The sequence below is a fragment of the Pangasianodon hypophthalmus genome, chromosome 20, assembly GCF_027358585.1.
Source record: "Pangasianodon hypophthalmus isolate fPanHyp1 chromosome 20, fPanHyp1.pri, whole genome shotgun sequence".
Lineage (NCBI taxonomy): Eukaryota > Metazoa > Chordata > Actinopteri > Siluriformes > Pangasiidae > Pangasianodon > Pangasianodon hypophthalmus.
This window is the reverse complement of record NC_069729.1, coordinates 4800307-4816205: the sequence shown is the minus strand read 5'-3', so window position 1 is coordinate 4816205 and position 15899 is coordinate 4800307. Positions and strand designations below refer to the sequence as shown.

Genomic DNA, 15899 nt, shown 5'->3' with positions numbered 1-15899 from the left:
GGCGTATTTGTGAGTGATAACTCTTATTAGCATACTCTGGCATTAAATTGTGCAGCTCTTATGCAAAAGGCATAAAGGTTGGCTGGTCTGGTAATATACTATAATTGAAGTAAACATTACTGGACATTTTGATAGTGTAAGATACATGAGCGATTAAACTGTTGTATGGCATATTGTATGGCATATATATTATGGCACAGGCATATTTCTGTAACTTTAAGATCCATTAATGAACCTTACTGATGTGCTAAAAGTGTATTCTTGAAGGTACTACTCCTGTTACAAGCATTTCTACTCTCTTCTGAAAATTAGTGATCTCAGCTTATTAACCCATGTTAATAATCTTTCAAGTGTGATCTCAGTTTATTAACCCATTAAGTGTTAACCCATTAGGTTCCTTGTGGATTGAGTCGTATGCAGATAATCCAAAAGAAAACAGGCATACTCTGAGCACAAGACAACTAAGAAGGACATACAAATATGAATAAAAAAATACAGCCAAAAAAAATTAGAAACAACAATAAAGTAGAATCCACCCCTGCCTCAGAAATCGAAGGGAGACATGGCCGGGCAATAAAGTTATGACTAGATATCAAGTAACTGCTTTCTTTGCCGTTTTTATATTGTAACAAAAGGCTGAGGTTGTGCAGGTCAAGTCTTTGCTGACAACAACCCGTAATATTGCTATCAAACAATCAGATGTCCTTAACGTTTTTCAAAAAAAAAAAAAAATCAATACACGCAAGAGCTCAAGCCTTGGCAATAATATTACTGTGTTGAAAAACTGTGCAGAGCAGCTGTCCTTTGTTTTTCAGTCCTCTAAAAAAAAAAAAAAACAACTTTTGTACAGTATTAGGGCAGCAGGTGCTTTATGACTACAATGCCCACAAGCCCATGGGCAATAACAGAGGAAGTGCCTTCGTGGCCGGTTTCACTTTTAAGTCACTGGTGTATACAAGTTGCAAAATGTGTTTTCTAGTTTGGAAGAAAACCAGCCTGCATTTTAAATCAGATGCCTGGCACACGGTGAAGCTGCTGGGTGTAAGAGTTTGAAATCTCTCTGTCTCTGGTACAAAATGCTGCAAGCTATCTGCAGGAAAAAAAACAAAAAAACTTTTCACAATGTGGGTTTTGCTGCACACTTCTTCACTTAATCTCAAGGCTGCACATTCAGAGAGGCTTAAGGGCTGCATCCCGGACTGCATAATGCACACTAAGTGTGCCTAAATAGTAACCAGTGGTGTACTGACAAACTATTTAGTGCAGTAGTGTGCACTTGGGGACACGGCCGACGTATCTGTTTCTTTAGCATTACAGAAGCATTATGAAAAAAAAAATAAACAAGAAAAAAAAAAAGAAAATAAATAGAGCCAGCAAACCAATTCTAGCTAGCTAGCTAAAATACAGTGTAGAAAGCAAATACATCACCTCTGTTCGCTACCAGTGTGTGTATTTTTATTAACTGATATGTGTTCTCCATGTATTATATTATATTATATAATCTGTGTATTGTCTTTCAGCCTGTCATAAATGACTCAATAATGATTAATTACTCCATATTATTAATTTTATTTTTAATATTTAACTTTTTTTTAATATTTTAAAATATTTTTAAATAAAAGAAAATACATGTTCTATATTATGTTCTGTAACATTAAATATTTATTTTGAGGCCATACTGTTTTAAGTTGAAGATATCTTTCTCTTTGTCCTTTTGTTTTTGTACTGTTATTTAAATCTATATATTTATTCAGTGTTTAATTAATATTGTCATGTATTTTCTTAGATTTTGTAGGCCGCTGGAATGTGTGAGACTAGCTTCAGCCAGAAGACGATTTATTCAAAAAGTTTTTAATTGGTGTGATAAATTAGCGTATTGTGATTTGAGTGATGATGACTTTATTTCTTTATCTGTATGCAAGTATAATAACTGTTTTTTTTATTTATTTATTTTGTTCTTTAGCTCATTATTTTTGGTTCTAAATACAGAGTTGGATAAGGAGGAGTGGGGCTCCATTTCCATTTGTTTGGTAGCTTCGGCTATTCCTTCCCATCCTTTCTCTATCTCAGAGCTACAGCAGGTACAACACTTTTGTCCAGGAGTTAAGCAGGGGTGCCAAGCACCAGTAAGCACAAGTGGTGGATGACTTAAAAGGTGTGTGTTATAATCTTAGACCACTCCTCACCACTATACACCAATATAACGTTGAAGCTTGGGTTATGATACAGGTTGAAAATAAAGAATCCTTAAACCATCTGAGTCCAAAGACTCTTGCACCAGTTGCACTGAGCTCAGCAGTAAAGAAATCCTTTGAAAGCCTGATTTAAAAAACAAAACAAAACAAAAAAATAAAAAAAAAGTACTCAATACACACTCATTGACTAATACAGCTGCTTCAACTCATCACAGTAGGGGTTTAATGATACCCTTTCATCCTTGTTACACTTTGTCTACTCACATGTTAAGGCTTCAAAAATTCTTGACATTATTTGTGGATTTTCCTTCTGCTTTTGCGGCAGCTCAGACCCATATTCTAGCCCTGATAGCTTGTAAATATGCTAAACCACAGATTTGGTCCTGACAAAATGGTTATCTATACAGGTATTCCCCAGGGTTGTGTCCTGTGCTCCCTGTTGTTTATTTCATACATAAATAATTGTACTAGCTATTTGTCAGGGAGACACTTCATTAATTTAGCTGAAAATCCAGCACATCAGCCTTTTTCAGCGTGAGGAATAAGAACACGGTCCTGCGTTGTGTGCTCATTGCGCACTATAAAAGAATACCGTGTTCTATTACACCACAGCAATTTGCCAATGACGCATCAGAATTTTTATCAAGGTTCCAACCAGAACTTTTTTTTTTTTAGTTAAGATTACTTCCGAAACTTTCCAAAGAAACACTTGAGGGTTTTACATAGAACTTTATGGAACACCATTTCTAAAAGTGTGCTGCACAAAGCTGTGAATTTCAGATCAAGAAAAACACTCCATTGAAGGTTTCCTTGATCCCATAGATGGACAGCTAATAAAGTCTTAAGGGCTCTCATTTTAAATCCTTTATTTCTACTAAAAAGTAGTAGGTCTCTTTAAAATAGGGAGGTCTGTCTCAATTATTTCAATATCCTGGGATTAAATATGTTGTAATTTTGTGGGTTAAATATCTGCACTGTTATACCTTATGGATTTTTACTGGGAAAATAATTTCCCTATTAGGACAGTAAAGTTTCTCATTATCTCCTAACACGCTACGAGATTATTACCACACAGGATTGCTAAGCGAGGTAATTGAATGTCAATGCTAAATGTTTTAGAAGTCCACGATGGGGTGATGCTAGTAGCTTTTCCTCCAGCAAGATTGACTTGTTCCCATGCCTCGACATATGTCATGCCATGTTGTGTGTATTTTACACAAGTCCCTTGTCTGTGAAATTCTATCATAACATAGTCATAACAGCAGAGGCTACAAGGCTGTCCTCTGCCTCTTCCATTATGCTCCAATGCACTTAACCAGTCGCACTAAACGGCTTTCCGGGGGCTTGATGGAGCTTAGTCTCTTGCGCCATAATGACCCCTCGAATTAATACTCAGAATTAGTCTAATTAGTGTGTGTGATTTGCTTTAATTTTTATTTTAAAGGGCCTAAACACGCCATTGACGTTTGAGTTTTTTAAAAGTTCATCTAGGGCTCACAGGGCAGATTTCTTGGCCTGGTTCCCAAATACTCGGCTCTCCCAGACACTTCCAAATGACATTATTCACAGTTGGCTTGGCAGTGCCCACAGTGAAATTACACCCCTTCTATACACCCCGCCAAATCCACCTTCCCTGAGCCTGCCATTTGAAACAAACTGTCCAGGGAGATTTTAAATTGCACTAGTTTTGCCCTTTAGAGTACAATGTTTGGGCACCTTTTGGTTTTAAACCAATCTAATCCGTGTAATCATGGATTGCACTCAAACTCCCCGGTCCCCTTTTGGTGAAAGATGGAGAGAAAAAGAAACAGACAAAGAAACAGCACTGTTCAGAATCCCTGCCAGGGCGATGCCACAACCCGAATAGCAGGCAATATAGTGTGTTATTTCTTTGTGCTTTAAGAGATATGTGTTAGGAGAGTGAAAGCGACAGATAGTATTTTGTGGTCAACCAGGGGATACGTATGACTCCTATATGAAATGACAGGTGCATTTTCCACAAAGAAAGACCATAATGTTTTTCTATTTAGCACTTGACAGTTGCCTTCGTCATAACATGAGTTTAAGGGGTTCGGAACAATCGTGATTATTTTGGGCCGCTGGCATCCTTCCTGCAACAAATTGAGTGCTTTTATAGCGAGGAAGCTGTGGAGGCTGGGTGGAGGAGGTTGAAATGAATCAGCATGCTAAGTGAATAAAGAATATCCACTCCCATTGACCTCCATCTCAGCATTCAGATGGAAAGAATAAGAAATGCTAGTTTTCTGTCAGCATTTTCCGGAATAGATAATGTTACACCACAGCTATCATTTGTTTGTTAGGCCTTGAATCAAAATGGCAGAAGGCAAGAGATTATCATTATAATGTTTATCCAAACAGCTTAAATTCTCAAAGGCGAGACCACCTGCACCCCAGGACCAGTATAAAGGCCTACTATACTGAAATCTGTTTATTCAGAATAAGGAAGATACATTAAAAAAGATCAAACAAAAAAACCCTTTTTTATGTTCTGTTTGAGTAACTCTGCAAACAGATTAAGTAAAATCATAATTAGTCTGTATTTAAGCTGTCTTTTCAACTTCTAGTAGATAAAATACCAATAGAAATTAGCAGGCAACATTAAAAAAAATTACCAAGAAATAAAGGAAAGTAAAAGCAAAACCAGACATGGCTGTCGTGTCCATCAGAGGCTAAGAGCCAGGTTAATCACTCCATATTTAGTGCGACTATAAATCTATGCATACCTAACAGTACTATCTCGAGATATAGAGCGATGAGTCAGTGAGTCTTTCACCTACGCCACTCCGTGCATTTGCATACAAATTGTATGGCCTTAACTGACCTCTTGGAGGGGTAATACCTGCAACATCTGCATGATATGCAAAGTATATGCACAGCCTTTCAGGGGGAGAAGAAAGGTCTCCAATGTGTATTTGTTCAGCAAACATAGATAATGCATGAAGCACCATTTCAAGCCCATAGGATTAGGAGATTCTATTATATTTTTTTAGGGAAAAAGTAAAAAGTATTTTTTTTTTAAAAAAATGGTTACATTAACTAACATTAATTACTGCATTAGTTAACATGAATAAATGATAAACTTCAGCTTTAATGAATCCTAAGTAATATAAATAAAATAACGAAGAAAGTTAACTCATGCATATATTCACCATTGTTTAAATGTTAATGAAACATTAACATTAAAAATGTTAATACCTGCATTGATTGAGGTTTAATCCAGGTTTTAATACTTGTTCATACCGATAGCAGCTTTTTTAATCAATTAGAAAAATGTCACAGACCATTTTATATAGCTCCGTTTATGTTTACTTAGGTTACATAGTGGCCAAAAAAAGCACAAACGTGTGTTCATGCACTTAGGCTACTAATCTCATTCTTTATAAAATTAGCTAGTAGATAAAAGTGCATTAGCTATCTACATTATTTATGTTTGATCGAGTAGGGTTGCAATGGAGAAGGGCGGGTTTTGTTTTGCTTTGCAACTATAGAGCTTTTTTCATTGCAGCGGAGCCCCCTTTGTAGCCGATAGTGGCCGATCATCAAGAACAACATACCGGGTAAGAGCTGATCTTACCCACCCACTCACTTTTGCTAGCAATGAACTCCTTGTGCTGAGTTTTTTTATTTGTTTGTTTGTTTGTTTGTTTGTTTGTTTAAGATATTTTATCAGTTTGCTTATATTGTGGGAAAATGCTACAGAACACACTTTGCAGTCTGCACTGATTGCCATTATTAATCATGAAATAAGTCCATATCACTGTCATTTTATGTCATCTCTTCATTAGTGTGACTACGTACACTAGGCTTATGTCACATGGTATTACATGAAAGACCGATATCAGTATCGGTATCAGTGCATCCCTAGTTATTGCAGATTTCATGTGTTATTCACGTTTTATATCTCACTACAGATGCGTGCTTCATTTGTTCTTCTTTCTTTCTTTTAGAAATTATTGCTTAGTGTTGAAGTGTTGCACATAATGAAAGGCACTGCATAAATCTTCAAAAATGTTTGTGGCAATCACTCAGCTGTCTCTCTGATGTTGTCTTTCCGTAATGCAGCCATTAAAGGTAATTGCCTCTTTAGAGTTTGGGCCACACTGCTTTTGCAGCTACACATTTTATCACACTATATATATATATATATATATATATATATATATATATATATATATGTCATACACACACATACAGAGGAACTGCTAAAAAACTTTAAACAGATTGCCACTTTACATCTCTATGTACACAATCAGTTCCAGAAGGTCTACAATTTTAATGTTTTGAAGTCTTCAGAAATACGCAAATGACAAAGAGTGAAATTGATGGCACACTTGAAAGTCCCTTTGCCAAAAAACTCCAAAGCAAAGCACTGTTTGTTCATTTTATGTGGTTCAATTCACTGAACCATGCCTCAACCACCTTGAGACTGAAAAACATTCTGCAATATATTCTGTATTTTGATGCAGAAGATAATTTCTACTATTTTGTTCATTTTCCTATCGTTCTATCGGTCCTAATATGATTAATTGTGCAATTCAAATGGATGTATGCATATTTGCTTTCCGTTGTAACATACCACAAATACAAATGTCAAACTTAGATACAAGTGTAAATATTACACGCACATTTCTTTAATAATTTGTGACAGGCTTCATATTAGAGATGCACACCCACCCATGACCACCAAAACCTTCCTCTGTTTCTGCAGGTTGTCGATCTTTGGAGCAAATTCAATCTAGAGGTGGTTCAGCCCATTTATTCCCTTGTGTAAAGTCCCCCTGCCCCCCCCACCCACACGTGTTTGAGCAGCTGTCATGGAGGTCTCCTGGCGTTAACTCATCTGTCATGTTCAGACAGAAACTTGCTCATCACCTGTCATTTATATCATGGCACTTTTTCTCTGGGGACTTTTGTCTTTCTTTGTGCACACTGGAATTGATTTTGACCAGAAGGCTCCAGATTCAGGTGTCCCTCCGGAGACATATTTCAAATGCCTGTATATGAACATGTCTGGTTACAAGGAGCCATTTATCAGAATTGATGAGTGGAAGAGAGCGCAAGTACTGACCTTTTGGATTTGACTCACATCAAAAGTCTACCAACATTTTAGCAAACGCATGTATATTTAAGATCAGATGGGTTAAAATATGTGTGGGAGCCTGGAAACATATTTCACAAGGTGAAATTTTGACATTTGATACTTTTGAACTGAAACTGAAAAACCCAGTTTTGGCCAAAATCAGATTTATCCTCTTTTTTTGGGCTGTTTTCCAGAATACATCTGATGAGTTTTCCAGGCCAATCAATCATACAAAAATTTGCAGACACTTGACCATTACATGCGTATATGGTTGTTCCCCAAACTTTTGCCACAAAGTTGGAAGAACACAATTGTCTAGAATGTCTTTGTATGATGTATCATTACAATTTTCCTTCACTGGAACTAAGAGGTCCAAACCAGTTCCAGCATGACAATGCCCTGTGCAGAAAGTGAGCTCTACGAAGTCATGGGTTGCCAAGGTTGGTGTAGAAGAACTCGAGTGTCCTGCACAGAGCCCTGACCTCAACCCCACTGATCACCTTTGGGATGAACTGTAACGCCGACTGCACCCCAGATCTCCTCATCCAACATCAGTGCCTGACCTCACTAATGCTCTTCCTAATCTCCACAGCCACACTCCAAAATCTATAGAAAACCCTTCCCAGGAGAGTGGAGGTTATAATAACAGCAAAGAGGGACTAAATGTGGAATAATATGTTTAAAAAGCAAGTATGGGTGTGATGGTCAGGTTTACACAAACATTTGGACATATACTGTATATCTAGAAGAAGACGGTACATTTTTTTTTTTTTTTTTTTTTTTTTTACAAACTCCATTTGCTTCTTTAAATAAATACCGTTTCACATCTGTGATGAGACCTGAGAGTAGAGATGGATCCAAGTCCAGCTTTATTTAGAGATATCTTTTTTATAATGTTGCAAGTGATGCCAAATATTCCCCATTAATTTTCTTTCCCAAATGTTGTAAATATTTTTTAAGTAACCACACAGTAACACTTCACTCATTAGTAATGAGTTACCCTGACCCTGCGATAAACTGTACACACAAATAATGGGTGTGTTGCTGGTGATTTGCAAAAAAATAATTGGGTGAATTATATCATGTGAAAAGTCGGGGGAATAAACAATATGTAAATAAGATTTTTGCATGCACTAAAGGTTCCTGGTAGCCATGGCAAGTTCGGATTTCAAAGAGACTCCCAGAAGAGTAAAGTGAACTTCCTGATCTCAAATTCTGAAGATTTGTTTCATGCATGAGAATTGTCTTCCAGTTATGCAAACATTAATACTTTTTCATTAAAACTTTTTATGAGTAGACTAATGTAGATTCTTCAAACTGCACAATCCTGAGACCATGTTTGACCTGTATAATACCTACTGTCTAAATCCCATTTTTTGTATATATATATATATATGTATATATCTCACTTTATTTTTAGGAAACATCACCAGTGAATATTTTAGATGTCTGCATTGAGCCATCTTGGGCAGAAAGCAGAACCCTTCAGTCTCTGCCAGGTCTCCACTTCAGCCTGACTTTGGGTTGATTGGAAAATGGCCCACTCATTTGCTATCAGACCTTGTGGCCTCTTCAGGTTGTTCGGCAGATGAGACTCCCTCGATCACCTCTCATGTGTGACTCCAATCATAAGTGTCTTCCCCTCTGCTCTGGTCTGGTCTTTGGGGTGGGGGCTGAGGGGTGTGGGGGGTAACAAGCCAAGGCTGGCAATCTCTCTTAAAAGTACCTGAGCATCACTTTTTATGGGGCAGCTTTGCTTGTTCCTGGCTCTCGACACTCCACTGCATCTGATATCTATCTGAAGTAGTCTGAAATAGGAATCGACCAGATGGAGGATGACTGGCAGGACATTATTGTGTTAGAGGTTTTTTCTTTTTTTAATATTTTTTTATACATAATGTGCTTGGTGAAAAGTGTTTTGGTGTATGCTAATGCTAACATCGAGCCACCGAAGTCACTAGACTCGTGTCATCCTAGTTAGGAAGTGCCGCTAAGGGTGTATGAGCAAATGTGCATGCCATTTGGGTTAACATATGCACCGCTACTACTGCGAGTCACTAATATTTGTCAGTTTGATTGTTTAGTTTCAGAATTTATTTAAAAAATTCTTCACCTTAATGACTATTTTACTGCTTAAATAATTCTTTTGCTTCTCAAAAATTCCACATACATGACAGAAACAGGGAGTTATTGTTGGAATGCTTTGGTCATTCATTATAATGACGCTTTCCAGCTCAAGGGCTTTTTATTCTTATTCATGTATATTTTCTGACAGCTGTCACTGGTGTGCTGTATGAGGAAATATTGTGGCTTTTGCTGAGAAAGAATTTGAATGGAAATGAGCCGGCTTAATTGGTCCTGGTGTTATTAGCATAACAAACCTAATAATAATAGACAGGGCAAGATATTCAAGCACGTCTGGAATTTAATAATACAAATAAGCAGCTTGCAAATTGCCATTATTGCAGTACATTTGGTTTTCCAGAGCACCTCATTATTGCAGAAAGGCAGCGATTTCAGGTCAGCGGCGCATGAATGCAGGCTTCGCCCCTGTCATTGTCGTTTGCCAGTTACAGCTAAGAAAGCGGCAGGTGTACAGAAAGCATAAAATGATGCAATAACGATGCCGAAATCCATAGCAGGCATCAATGAGGGAAGTAGGGAAGTGGGCATCTGGAAAAGCAAAAGGATTCATGATTACTAAACAAAGCAAACTTCTGTTTGGATATCTTTAAACACTGAAACTCTGAACAGAAGTGTTGATGGTGTAAGAACTGTACTGCACACTGTTTCTGCATTATTCAGAATTTTTTCCGAATCCAAAAATCCAAAATAGGAGTGCTATCTCTGGTACTCCTGAGTGTGTCATTGAAAATGTCAAAATGTACACGGAGGACATGCAACAAGTACTTCAGAGTTGGAGCACTCTTTTCAAGCAAACATATACTGAGAAATAATTTATAGGTTAAATTATTATTTTAGTTAATATAATTATAATGTGCTGTACTTCAGATAGCTGCAGTCATTGCCCATTTTGTTAGGTGCATCCACCGTAGAAGTTACTTTGAATACAATTAATGAATATTGCATTCCATCTCTGATATGGTAAAAATTAGGTAGGATGTTTTAGACCAAAGTCCTTCGTCCATTCCAGATTTAGCCCCACTTTACTGTTATAATAACCTCCACTAATCTGGGAAGGAATTCCTCTAGATTTGTGCTCATTCAGCCACAAGAGCACTGATGTCGGGCAGGAAGGCCTGGGATGCAGTCAGTGTTCCCTGGGGTTGAGGTCATGGCTCCTTGCAGGCCACTCAGATTGTTCAAAACCAACCTTGGGAAATCATGGCTTTATGGAGCTCGCTTTGTGCGCAGGGGCATTGTCATGCTGGAACAGGTTAGTTGGAGTGAGGGGAAATCTTAATGCTACAGCATACCTGTACATTCTAGACATTACTGTGCTTCCCACTTTGTGGCAACAGTTTGGGGAAGAACCACATATGGCTGTGATGGTCAGGTGTACATTTTTCACCATATAGTGTATCTACCGCAGCACTACTGACTTCTGCCTTTGTGCTGTAACACAAAGGTTTATGCCAGGGTGCTCATCACATTGTTCGCGATCGACCAGTCAATTGCAAGACAACCATTGGTCGATCTTCTTAATAGTGTGTAAGAGTGTGCCGGAAGACTCAGGAAGACAGGTGGAATTTTAGCTGAGCTCCGGGCTTGCGTTTATTCAGTCTGCATGTTTCAGCGCACTTTCAAATACTCAACAAACCCAAAACAACTCAACTGAAACGTCCCGGACTCACAGCTTTGGCTCCATTACGTTAATGTTCACACTTCGCAGTGTGTGGGTGTGTGTGTGCGCGTGCGTAAGACACAGGTGAGAATCATCACGCATTACCTGCCGGTTCAACCCGCCTCCTCTCTGTCCACTGCTGACGTTCGACCACGAACATTATTTGAATAAAAACAACATCTCTCAAAATAATTTCTCAAACTCGCTCAAATTTATAGTGTATGTGCATATTTTACATGGTGGATCTTACCATAATAATATGAGAAAGTAGATCCCTTGTGATAAAAGTGTGAGCACCCCTGGTTAATGATAATCATTCTTACTAATACATTATCATTTCTCCAGTTACTTAGACAGGGATTTGTATGCTAGATTCTCCACATAAACGGATTTAAATAACATGCAGTTGATATGGTGAAGTTTTCTGTGAGGAGACATTTACTTAAAAGGCATCTCCCTCCAGTGTCAACCATGTGTCAGATGGACTTTACTGTTTCTCAGAAACATTACGAGTTGCATTTTTTGTCTTATTAAATTAAAGAAAGGGAAAAAATAGAGGCTGGTGAGGGAATTACTGTTCACAGCTGCTATTATGCAAGTGATAGCAGGAAATTTCAAAAAATGTTGCACGACATAAAATGTAGCTGTAAATGGATAAAACGTATGATGTGCCATTAATGTTGGCAAAGAAGCTGTGGTGTAAGAGGAATAAAACACTTCAGAATGTGCTTTTAACACAAAATTGGTGTGATGTGAAGCAATAACTCGTAGAACGTTGCACACAGGTGCAAAGCGCATGTATTGTTTTGCTACTATTTCAGAGGAATCCTAGTGAATTGAGAAGATGTAGGCAGTAATTCAGCATTTGAGCCGAGCCGGTGGTGTGCTAATGAGCTCTGGCACTGAGTAGGAATCCTGATGCCAGAGCAATATTAAGTGTGGCATCTTCCTCACGGTCAAACAGAACTTACACGCTATTTGCAGTCGAAGGCAGATGGCCACACAATCCTGACTCTAACCACAGATTATGGAGAGGAAAGAGAAGATGAGGCTGGGTATGATGGCCACAGTCTGTGGTAGATCCCTATGAAACAGGAAGTGCATAATGAACAACAGTGTGGGTTCATTTTTGTGTGTGTGTGTGTGTGTGTGTGTGTGTGTGTTATATTTGCCAGCTTCAATGACTAATCTGGGGAATGTAATTATTTTCCTCACACGTGTATACACAATAAGCATATAATGTTTTGCAAAAGACCTTGTCAAATGTTTCAAGTCAAGCGCATAACCTAGCAGATAATGTGTTACAATCTATTCATAATTTTTAGAAGCTCTATAAACTCTAATCATCTGTTATAATTGCCAAAATTTTACCTGGCTGCAAAACTACTTTAGCATCTCTAATGTGCAAAATGAAATCTCTTCCCTCCGTTTGACCCTTTTAACCCTTATAGGACATTAAAAGATGTAAGAAAATGTACACACATTAAAAAAGAGTCAGGTGTCCCCTCATCTATTGTCTTTGGGAAACTGGGATGAGTGAACAGAGCTGTAGGTCAAGAACAATCATCATAGTCCTGAAATAAATATTGTATCGTTACAGGAATTAGTGCTGCATGTGTGTTTCAATTATGGAAAAGAAAATAGACCCACAGGATCTTATCAGTACAGTACTCAGTATTTACTATGCGCTGTTCTCAATTCTGATTGGTTAGCAGTTGTTGATTTATTTTCTACAACAGCAGCTCTGACAGTAGTTCTGGCTGCAAGGTTTATAGTAATGCGCTCATTTGAATACACTTTTTTGTTTCAATAGTAACAGCTAATTCACAGCGACTTCACAGGGTCTAGGAATAATAATAATAACAATCAAAAAAGCATGTTATTTAACAAAGCAAAACATGAATAATTGTTGATATGGTGACATTTTCTCTGAGGAGACGTTTACTTATTATTTATGGAAGGAGTCTCCAGTGTCGGCACTTTATAACAGTCAGAGGTAAAGCTGTAATTTTAATCTTAACGACGCGGGGAAAGTTCAGGATGGAGGGCTTTGTGGTTTCTTGGAGATGTGATATTAACCTCAAGAAAAAGGATATAGCTGTTAAAATGTAAGTGATAACAGGAACGAACTTGTTTGCACAAAACAATAAATTAAAAAAATTATGGCGTGAAAATATTTGACTTTAGAGTGGTAACGGTCTTCTGCTTCCCATCACAGCAACGTGTCACTGACTATTTATCAATAATAGCACTCAGGTTGTTTCTTGTGTGTGTATGGGTGTGTGTGTATGGGTTGTATATCGTATATTGTTGCATGTTTGTTGAATATTCCAATCAATTGGTGTACTCAGTTGATGAGGTGATTTTAAAATCATGTACCAATCTGATCATTATGGATATTAAACTTGCATGTATATAATTTGCAAAATAACTGACTAATTAATTGAGAATAAGTAGCTGAGATTAAACTTATTTCTTGTGATTTGTAAACATCAGCTTGCAGCTGTGCATCCTCTACAAAACAAAATCTTGTCCAAGATTTGTGATTTTCAATTTATTCCTTGATTCGATTTGTTGCACTCAGATGAGTTATTCTTAATGACAGCAATTGCCCTGTGGAAGTGTTTTTTTAATACCAAATGGTAATATGGAATACTCATCTTAATTTGAAATCAGTGCTAATATAAGAACTATAACTTCACTGAGTAAATTAGAGCGCTGCAGGTGGGAAATGAAGAGTGTGCGCAAAGATTTGCATAGTGCATATGCAAAGAGGAAAAAAAAACACTTCAAACCACTCCGTAGTGGTCCTCCAAATCCAAATGAGCAGCAAATACTGAGCTCATTGTCTATCTCCAATACACACGCATACACACTGTCTCACTTTCACACACACACACGCACCTGCTGTTAGATTTGAATAATGTCTTCAGCTTGCCGCCCCCACTGTAGGCCTGGCCTCCCTCTCCATTACGTATAATATGATATGGATTTCAGAGAGCGTAGGATAAGCTTGTGTGCTGCAGGGCCTTTTCAGGAGAGGTGATACATTTCAATAAATCCATATGCCATCAAGTGTGTCGAGTACTTCTGTATTTGCTTCAGACTTTCCCCAACAAGATCAAAGTTTGTTTCTTCTTTGTTTAATATGCCACTTCTCACTTGCTCAGTTGTACTTTGCCTGTGAGGTGGTTTGAACTATTTAACAAAACTTTTGGATATTTCATGTGTGAATAATCCAAGAATTAAATAGAATAGCCCAATAGGACTGAAATATTCACGAGGCTTATGCGAGAAGGTTTTAGCTCTGCAAATCATTGCTTCAGTCTTTTAAATTGTGGCGTGATCATCATCTTTTTGTGGATCTTCTAGATCCCAATTTATTCACCTTTAATCTTATTTTCTGACTCCCTTAATATCTCAGGTGAATACATGTGAACCACGATAAATCCAAAAATGTCTGAAAGCCATGTCGGGTGTCGGCTGAAGTTTTAATCATCTATTTAATAAAATCTAGAGATTAGCAAAAATTCTCTCAGTTCAGATGAGTTTAGAGAGCCTTGCTCTGCCAATATAGCAGCTGCATAAAGAATTTCATCCTGCTTCCAAGTTTGTAATCTCCATTTTCATAAGATTTATGTACCACTTGCCCATTAGGCAAGACAGTGAAAAGCTAAAAGGTTTTTTAAATGTGTTTTTGAAGACATATCTCTAAAGATCTGGCATGGTGAAAAGCTGGGTTGGTGAGAATTCCTCAGTAAACACACAGGCATCCATCCAAAGTCCGATGTATGACAGTTGGAGGGAAATTTGGAGTATTCAGACTTTGGAGCATGCTATGTTCAGAGAAATGCTTTCCAATTAACCTTCACCTTCAGCAGATTTTTTAACAGCCTGCACTCAGTAGGGTGGAGAGGCACCAAAGGGACGGACATGCACATATCAATCCATTTCGATACTAGTTTATGGAAGGCACTAGTCAAGCAGGATCATTCCAATAGCCATAAAAATTAGTCATGTGTGAGTGTGAATGTGTAACTTGAGGACTTATTATTTCAGCCATGCACTGCAAACTATGTGCACATGTTAAAGAACAGATGTTGTTTATATCTATAATTGTCTATACAGATTTCACATCTTTTCTTGCACTGCATCATTTTAGAGCTCATAATTAGATAATTGGCTGCTCAGTTCTTTTCTTAACATGCTTTCACACCTGCAAGTTCTGTTCATTATATGCTAACTTAATGCACCACAGAAACCCTTTTCCACTCCTACGCAAATCAAGAAACCTCTCCAAGGGTCTATATAGAACCCTACAATTTAGTGTTTCCATTTAAGATAGAGGTTCAAACAAAAAAAGTTAAAAAGTTTAAAAAAAAAAAAAAAAGAAGTATCCAGTGAACACCTTAAGAAACCCCTTTTCTAAGAATCCAGTTTTTTTAATGGTTCTCCAGTTTGTCACTCTGGGGAAGACCTTGAAGGGTCTGTAGAGAACCTACAACAGAGTGTCTCGTTTTCAGAAAGATGAAGCCATTTAGGAAGACAAAAACCATTAAATATCCAATGAAACTTTAAGAAAGTCTTTTTGTAAGAGGGTCAAAGACTTTGGGCAGTCATTATTTGCTATTTGTTCCAAATACTATGGACAACTAGTTATGAAAAAAAAAAAGACCTATGTTTCATTTATCATTCATTTATCTTCAATAAATGCTTTATTCTGGTCATGGTGGATACGGAGCCAATCCTGAGAACCCTGGGTGTGAGACAGAGACACAGCCTGAATCCATCGCAGGGC

The 15899-nt window shown here is 37.6% G+C and overlaps 1 long non-coding RNA gene across 1 annotated transcript in view; it reads right to left on the bottom strand.

The window, feature by feature from the left end:
- Nucleotides 1–9791: 9791 nt before the first annotated feature.
- Nucleotides 9792–15899, bottom strand: part of LOC117599916 (uncharacterized) — a 41192-nt gene continuing 35084 nt past the window's right edge. Inside the window, exons 2-3 of the long non-coding RNA XR_004580245.2 lie at nucleotides 12073–12185; nucleotides 9792–9969 (exon numbers count right to left, since the gene is read on the bottom strand). This is a non-coding gene — a long non-coding RNA (uncharacterized LOC117599916). The remainder of the gene's footprint in view (nucleotides 9970–12072; nucleotides 12186–15899) is intronic.